The 9,012-nt window shown below is 45.7% G+C and overlaps 1 protein-coding gene across 3 annotated transcripts in view; it reads left to right on the top strand.

Moving 5' to 3' along the window:
- The window catches only part of CCND3 (cyclin D3), a 126,819-nt gene that overhangs the window by 106,031 nt on the left and 11,776 nt on the right, over positions 1-9,012 (top strand). The window lies entirely within an intron of this gene.

Genomic DNA, 9,012 nt, shown 5'->3' with positions numbered 1-9,012 from the left:
ATGGTCTTTCCCAGACCTTTCTAAAGGCCCTAGTTCTGCCCAATGAACTGGCATGTTTGGCACTTGCCTGGTTTACATTTATTTATTTTAATTTTTTTTTTTTTTTGAGATGCAGTTTTGCTCTGTTGCCCAGGCTGGAGTGCAGTGGCACAATCTCAGCTCACTGCAGCCTCTGCCTCCTGGGTTCAAGTGATTCTCTTGCCTCAGCTTCCCAAGTAGCTAGGATTACAGGTGCCCGCCACCACGCCCAGCTACTTTTTGTATTTTTAGTAGAGATGGGGTTTCATCATGTTGGCCAGGCTGGTCTATAACTCCTGACCTCGGGTGATCCACCTGCCTTGGCCTCCCAAAGTGCTGGGATTACAGGCCACTGTGCCCAGCCCTACATTTAAAAAAAAAAAAAATATATATATATATATATATATATATATATATATAAAAAATTTTTATTCGATCACCTTTCTCAAGTTGAATTTTTTATTTTCTTTTGAGATAGGGCCTCGCTCTGTTGCCCAAGTGCAATCACAGCTCACTGCAGCCTTGACCTCCTAGGCATAAGCAATCTTCCTGCCCCAGCCTCCCATGTAGCTGGGACTATAGGCATGTGCCACCACACTTGGCTAATTTTTAATTTTAATTTTAATTTTTTTATAGAGACAGCATCTCACTTTGTTGCCCAGGCTAGTTTTAAACTCTTGGCCTCAAGCAATCCTCCTGCCTCCTTAGCCTCCCAAAGTGCTGGGATTACAGTTTGGCTATTTTTTTTTTTTTTTTGTAGAGATAGGGTCACCATTCTGGCTTGCCTGGTTTACTTTTAATGTGTCACCACTAAGATGTTTGCTGTGGGGTTTCAGTAGCACCCTATGTAAGACTAGGTAAGTTCCCATTTATCCCTGCTTTGTCAAGAGTTTTTTCTTATGAATGGATGTTGACTTTCATCAAACACTTTTTAGGTATCTGTTGATGTAGTCATGTGATTTTCCCTCTTTAATCTGTTAGTGTGATCAATTATATTGATTTTTTTCAAAATAATAAATATAACCATGCAGTTTGGTATACAGTCAACTTAATCACAACATATTACCCTTTTTACTTATTGGCTGGAATCAGTTTGCTAATATTTTGCTTAGGATTTTGCATCCATGTTCATAAGTGTAATTTTTTTCACATATTGTTCTTGTTGGGTTTTGGAATCATTACATTAAAAATGATTTGAAGTGAACTTCTCTTTATATTCTCTGAAAGCGTTTGTGTAAGATTGAAATTACTTCTTTCTTGAATGTTTGAGAGAACTCTGCCTGTTTGCTATTGAAGGTTGCCCCATCAGGTGGGTGTTAGTAGAGAAAGTAGAGACAGTAAAGATATTTAACTTGAGGGGTAAACATAGCTTAAACAATAAGGAAAATTTTATATATTTCATACATCACAAAAAGTCCAGAGGTAGGTGGTTCAGGATTGGTTAATTCAGCAGCTCAACATCATCAGGGAGGGAAATTCATTCCAGTCATTCTCAGGTGGCAGCTCCTTCTTTCATTATTGCAAGATAGCTGCAGCTGCTCCAGGCATCGCAGCACAGTGGTTAAGCGTGTTGATTTTACATGCCAAACTTGGTTCCAAAGCCCATCACTGTAGGACAATTGAGTAAATTGCTTAATCTCTCTGTAAAATGTAAAATACTTTAATTCAGAAGTTTACTATTATATGGATTAAATTAATGAGGCTAGGCACAATGGCTCACGTCTGTAATCCTAGCACTTTGGCAGGTGGAAGCAGAAGGATCACTGGAGGCCAGGACTTCAAGACCAGCCTAGGCAACAGGGTGAAGCCCCCTCCATCTCTAAACAATAACAACAAAAAATTTTTATTTTATTTATTTATTTTTTTGAGACGGAGTCTTGCTCTGTCACCCAGGCTGAAGTGCAATGGTGCTATTCTCCGCTCACCGCAACCTCCGCCTCCAGGGTTCAAGTAATTCTCCTGCTTCAGCCTTCTGAGTAGCTGCGATTACAGGCGCATGCCACAATACCTGGCTAATTTTTTGTATTTTTAGTAGAGATGGGGTTTCACCATGTTGGCCAGGCTGGTTTGAACTCCTGACCTCGTGATTCGCCTGCCTCAGCCTCTCAAAGTGCTGGGATTACAGGCATGAGCCACTGCACCTGGCTTTTTTTTTTTCTTTTAAGGCAGAATCTTGCTCTGTACCCCAGGCTGGAGTGCAGTGGCGCAATCTCAGCTTACCTCCACTTTCCAGGTTCAAGTGATTCTCCTGCCTCAGCCTCTGGAGTAGCTGGGATTATAGGTGCACACCACCACACCGGTCTAATTTTTGTATTTTTAGTAGAGATGGGGTTTTGCCATGTTGGTCAGGCTGGTCTCGAACTCCTGGCCTCAAGTGATCCACCAGCCTCGGCCTCCCAAAGTGCTGGGATTAAAGGCGTGAGCCACTGCTCCCAGCCAACAAACATTTTTTTTAAATGAGGTTTGTTTTTTTTTTTTTTTCAAACTCTTAAAATAGTGCCTGGCACATAGTAAGTATTCAAAAATATGAGCATGTCTTCCTCCATTCTCACACAGAGCAGGAAAGAAGCTGTGTTCCTCCGGTGCCCCACTGATGGAAGTCCTTTAGCAGACTCACCTCCACACTTAATTGGTCAGATTTACAGCAAGTGCCCATTCCTAAACCACTTGTGGAATTACTGTGATTTGGTTTGGAGTAACTTGGATTCAACCTCCAAGACCAGGGAGTCCCTGACCTCCCCTGAAACACACCACCTGATAGCTCAACAAAACCTGGGTTCTGTTCACAACAGAGAGGCTGGAGTGGTGAAGGTGGGAGGGGTCTGTTGGGTCACACAAGGAAGGGCAAAATGGGAGTCCCCATTCTTACTGGTTCTCCATGAGATTCCTTGGGCACTCAAAACCCTTGGATTTACCTACCACTGCACAGTTTACTTAGTGCTTTTTAACTCATGCATTATCTCATCCAGTCCTAGAGCCACCCTCTAAGCAGTCTTGTTATCCCCCTTTGACAGGCTTTGACACACTTGCCCAGTTGTGTATATATAGTTGGGACAGAGCCAGGTCCTGGGACTCAAGTCGAAGTCTTCAGACTCAATGTTTTGCATTTTTTTTTTTTTTTTTTTTTGAGGTGGAGTCTCACTCTGTCACCCAGGCTGGAGTGTAGAGGTGCCATCTCGGCTCATTGCAACCTCTGCCTCCTAGGTTCAAGCAATTTTCCTGCCTCAGCCTCCCAAGTAGCTGGGATTACAGGCACACACCATCACACCTGGCGAATTTTTGTATTTTTAGTAGAAACGGGGTTTCACCATGTCAGCCAGCCTGGTCTTGAACTCCTGACCTCAGGTGATTCGCCTGGCTCGGCCTCTCAAAGTGCTGGGATTACAGGCGTGAGCCACCACACCCGGCCTATTTTGCACTTTCATTTGTCTTCCATCAATTCCCAATGCCTGTCATTGGCCACCCTCACAACTGCCACATCCTTGTGCCCCCTCTGCTATTGTCTATGTAATATTTTAAAAATAACAATTATTCATTAAGAAGAAACTTGATGAAATCCCAGGTTTCATGTCTCTGTCTCTCTCTCACACACACACACACACTCACACTCTCACACTTTAAAATGAGCATAAGGTATTTATTTGGGCTTAGAATGTGGGCTCTGGCATTTGATTGCCTTGGTTGGAGTCCCAGATCTGCCACTGTAGCACATGCAGTTGGTCTCCACCCAGGTGTCCATGGCACTTACCGTTTGAGAGTGCACCAGCCTCACTTCCAAGTTGCTGGCACTGTCACTTTGCTTGAGGGCTTGTTCTATCAGAGTCCATCATGCCCTCCCACAAAAAGGCTGGAAGTACTGGGGAATTAATTCCACTCCTCCTCCATCCCCAAGCAACCCTCATACAATGGCTGTTGGGAATTGGTAGACAAATCTCCCTGCTCCCCCACCCCTCAGGTACAGCAGCTGTCAAGCATGCACTTTTGATTGTCTCCTAGTTCCAAGGCAGGATTGAGCTCCATTTATCCACCATGGTTAACAACGCAGTCTTCACTGGCCTCTGTCCCTTCCCCGCTCATTTCTCCACCCGCTTTAGCTGCTTCATGGAATCGCCTCTCAGGTAAATTATTTCACTTGAATCCTTGTCTCAAGGTCTGCTTCTGGGAAGCCCAAATTGAGACAGACACTTGCTAGTGTATGGCTGGCACTGGGTATCGCCTAACCCCTTTGTATCTCTCTTTTTTCTATCGGTAATGGAAGGAGAATAATACCACCTCAACCCCACAGAACAGGTGTGGTACAGCTCTCAGTGACTGGCTAGGAGAAAGCACTTAACAAGAGGGATCTAGGCCAGGCCTGGTGGCTCACGCCTGTAATCCCAGCACTTTGGGAGGCCAAGGCTGGCAGATCACCTGAGGTCAGAAGTTTAAGATCAGCCTGACCAACATGGTGAAACCCCATCTCTACTAAAAAAAAAAAAAAAAAAAAAAAAATTAGCTGGGCGTGGTGGCGAGCGCCTGTAATCCCAGCTACTTGGGAGGCTGAGGCAGGAGAATTGCAGAGCAAGACTCTGTCTCAGAAAATTAAAAAAATAATAAGTGGGATCTAATATTATTACTACCTAATAGTATTATTACTATTATTGCTCCAGAGTGCTACCAGGAGTGTTGTGCCACACTGGGGACATACTACTCCTGACCCCCCACCTGAACTTTCTCTGGATGCTTCCTGCTTCTCTCTTCTTACTCCCACTTACTCTCTAAGCTCCTGCAATCCCATTTCTTCCACCATGACTGTTTCATGGAATTCAGGTGATCAGAACCACCAATCCCCACCAGTCCCAGGACAGCCCACCCTTCCTATCACACAAACCACCCTGCCTACTTCTGATGAGTGTTGCAAATGCCCATGTAAAAGTCTTCTGTCTTCATGACATCTTAGGATTCCTGCGTTGTGGAGGATCATCATATCAGGCGCTTTAGACTGGAAGCTTAAAAGGGAAGCTTCTTGGCCCGGCACGGTGGCTCACGCCTATAATCCCAGATCTTTGGGAGGCCGAGGCAGGCGGATCATGAGGTCAGGAGATCAAGACCATCCTGGCTAACACGGTGAATCCCCGTCTCTACTAAAAATACAAAAAATCAGCCGGGCGTGTTGGCGGGCGCCTGTAGTCCCAGCTACTCGGGAGGCTGAGGCAGGAGAATGGCGTGAACCCGGGAAGCAGAGCTTGCAGTGAGCTGAGATCGCACCACTGCACTCCAGCCTGGACGACATAGTGAGACTCCGTCTCAAAAAAAAAAAAAAGAAAAGAAAAAAAGGGAAGCTTCTCATCTCCGACCCATGTCCAGCATGTCCCAGGGCTGCCGGATGTGTGGAAGGCACATGATAAGGCACCTGATTGTTAATGATCACAGCTATCTTTATTGACCACCTACTATGAGCCTGGGACGGCTGAGGGTACTTTTCCCACATTAATCCCTTCATTCACCATATGAAATAGGAGTTGTTACCATCCCCCATTTGCAAGTGAGAAGCCTGGGACAGAAAAGTTAAGTAACCTGCCCAGGATCACACAATCACACAGCTGGCAAATAGCAGAGCTGGGCATCAACCTAAATCCAGAGCTCACTTACTTAATGACTGTGCCAAACCAATGCCAGTGCTATCTCCTGCCTAGAATGAGGAATACTTGCCAGCTGAGAACCAAAGACAGCTCTCTCTTTGCAGGTATATTGCTGTAGCAGATTACCCTTCTACACCTGAGGCCCTGTGTGCACCTCAGTCTTACCTGTGGAACAGGAATCTCAAGCAGAATGACAGAACAGGAAAGCCTCATTTATTCAGAACCCAGACAGCCAGAAACAGGAAGAAAAAGCAACTGCTTAAATATATAGGTTGTATTCTTATTTTATGAGGAGAGACTTGACAATTTCAGTCTAGTACCTGAGGTTTCTTTTCCCAAGCAACTTACAAGCTAGAAATTGCAAACTGCTTTTTGTCCCTCAAACCCAGTATATGGGCTCATCATGTATGGCTTGTATGGTTTTGTTACTGTTTTTCAACTGAAGTAATATAGATTTTTTTTTTTGAGACGGAGTCTCGCTCTGTTGCCCAGGCTGGAGTGCAGTGTCGCGATCTCGGCTCACTGCAAGCTCCGCCTCCCGGGTTCACGCCATTCTCCTGCCTCAGCCTCCTGAGTAGCTGGGACTACAGGTGCCCGCCACCACGCCCGGCTAATTTTTTGATTTTTAGTAGAGACGGGGTTTCGCTGTGTTAGCCAGGATGGTCTCAATCTCCTGATCTCGTGATCCACCCGCCTCGGCCTCCCAAAGTGCTGGGATTACAGGCGTGAGCCACCACGCCCGGCTGTAATATAGATATTTTAAGAAATTTCATTTTTTTTTTTGTTTTGAGACAGAGTCTTGCTCTGTCCCCACCTCCCAAAGTGTTGGAATTACAGGCATGAGCCACTGCGCCCGGCGGAAATTTCTTCTCTTTTGAGACGCAGTCTCACTCTGTCCCCAAGGCTGGAGTGCAGTGGCACAATCTTGGTTCACTGGAACCTCTGCCTCCGGGGTTCAAGCGATCCTCCTACCTCAGCCTCTTGAGTAGCTGGCATTACGGGCGTGTACCACTATGCCTGGCTAATTTTTGTATTTTCAGTAGAGATGAGGTTCCATCATGTTGGCCAGGCTGGTCTTGAACGCCTAGCCTCAAGTGATCCACCCACCTCAGCCTCCCAAAGTGCTGCGATTACAGGCATGAGCCACCACACCCAGCCTTTTTCTTTTCTTTTGTAGTAGTGGGGTCTCGCCGTGCTGCCTAGGCTGGTCTTGAACCCCTGGCCTCAGTGATCCTCTCAACTCAGCCTCTCAAAGTGCAGGCATGAGCCACCGTGCCCGATCTAAGAAATATTATCTTGGGGAAACAGGGAATCTGTGGTCACACTCATTACTATGGTGTAGCAAAAGTCTGAAGCTAAGCAGTACCTCTTGGGCTTTGGATGGGACATGTGCTATCTACTGTGTCTGGCCCCAACAGCTCCCTTACCACATGTGAGTTGCCATTTATCATGTGGTGTATGCTGGTGTTTTTCTTATATCCAGTTTGTTTTATTCATTAACTCAGATTTATTGAGCCAGATGTGGTAGTGTATGCCTATGGTCCCAGCTACTTGGGAAGCTAAGGTGGGAAGATCACTTGAGCCTGGGAGATAGGGGCTGCAGTGAGTTGTTATCATGCCACTGCATTCCAGCCTGAGTAATACAGTGAGACCCTGTCTCAAAAAAAAAAATTATTGAACATCTACTATGAACTGGATACCATCCTGTTTTGGTGGTGTGGTGTGGGAGTAGACAAGCTGTAAACAGAATATGCAAGCAAAGTATATGCTATACTAGTGATCAGTGGTAAGCAGAAGAATAAAGCAGTGAAAGAGCATAAGAAGTGTCAGGGCTGGGGAGCTGGCATTAAAAATTTAGGTAGGATGGTCAGGAAAGGCTGTAAGAGGAATACAACTTTTGGATTTCCTGAAGGAAGTGAGGGAGTGGGCCATGTGGATATCCGGAGGCAGAACATTCCAGGCAGATGGAACAGCACGTGCAAAGAGAACATGTATGCCTGGTGTGTTCCATGAACAGTGTGGCCAGAGCAGAGTGAGGGAGAGTACTGGAAATGGGGTGGAAGTACAGATGCTGCAGGGTCTTTGGCAGTCACTCCAAGTGAAATGGAGAGCCACTGAGAGTGATGGGTTGAGACTAGACTGGAGGGCCAAGGGTGGGTCAGGGAGACCTGGCAGGAGGCTACCACTGTAATCCAGGTAAGAGATGATGCAACTCGGACCAGGGGGGTACCATCGGAAATCAAGAAAAGAAAGGGATTGGAGATGTATTTTTGACGTAGAATCAACCAGAAGTGGGTCGCAGGTTGAATGTGAAGGACCAGTAAGGTCAAGGAAGGACCAAGTTTGGACAGAGGAGGTAACAGAGGAGGAAAAAAAGAGTAAATTTTGAAAATATTTTGAAATTATTAATAGCTGCTCTGTGATCTGCTGATCAGAGTGTGGGGATTGTGTGGGATTTGAGAGAGAGGAGTCAGGAATGACACCAAGTGTTTGGCCTGAGCCATTAGAAGGATGGAGTTGCCATTTTCTGAGATGAGCGTGTAGGAAGAGCGAGGTTTTTGGGGAAAGATTAGGATATCAGTTTTGGAGAAGTTGAGTTTAACTGGCCTATTGGACATCCTTGTGACGTTGCCAAGAAGGCAGCCTCCGATGTAAAACGGAAACTGAAAACAGGTCAGTTCATACCAGCTCTGATTTGGTAGTGCTGCCCAAAGTGCTGTGTTGAGATTTTAAATGCCCGTCCAGGTTGGTTTTCTTTTTTTGTTTGTTTGTTTGTTTTTTAGATGGAGTCTTGCTCTGTTGCCCAGGCTAGAGTGCTGTGGTGTGATCTCAGCTTACTGCAACCTCCACCTCCTGGGTTCAAGTGATTCTCCTTCCTCAGCCTCCCAAGTAGCTGGGATTACAGGTGTGCGCCACCACGCGTGGCTAATGTTTTTTGTATTTTTAGTAGAGATGGGGTTTCACCATGTTGTTCAGGCTGGTCTTGATCTCCTGACCTCGTGATCTGCCCACCTCGGCCTCCCAAAGTGCTGAGATTACAGGTGTGAGCCACCGCACCTGGCCAATTTTTGTATTTTTAGTAGAGACGAAGTTTTGCCATGTTGGCCAGGCTGGTCTTGAACTCCTGACCTCAGGTGATCCACCCACCTCGGCCTCCCAAAGTGCTGGGATTACAGGCGTGAGCCACTGCGCCTGGCCGAAGAGTGCTCAATTTTTACTGATAGGAGTGGACAAACAAAGAGTTTTAAAGATTAATGTGAAATATTGTACAAATATTATAGATGCTCGTAATAGTGACCTGGAATACTGTAAGCACTGAGATAGCTCCTTGATTCTCAAAGAAAAAAAACTAAATTATGTGCAGTTTGGTTTA

The sequence above is a fragment of the Chlorocebus sabaeus genome, chromosome 17 (assembly GCF_047675955.1).
Source record: "Chlorocebus sabaeus isolate Y175 chromosome 17, mChlSab1.0.hap1, whole genome shotgun sequence".
Classification (NCBI taxonomy): Eukaryota; Metazoa; Chordata; class Mammalia; order Primates; family Cercopithecidae; genus Chlorocebus; species Chlorocebus sabaeus.
This window is presented reverse-complemented; position numbering and strand designations above follow the sequence as displayed.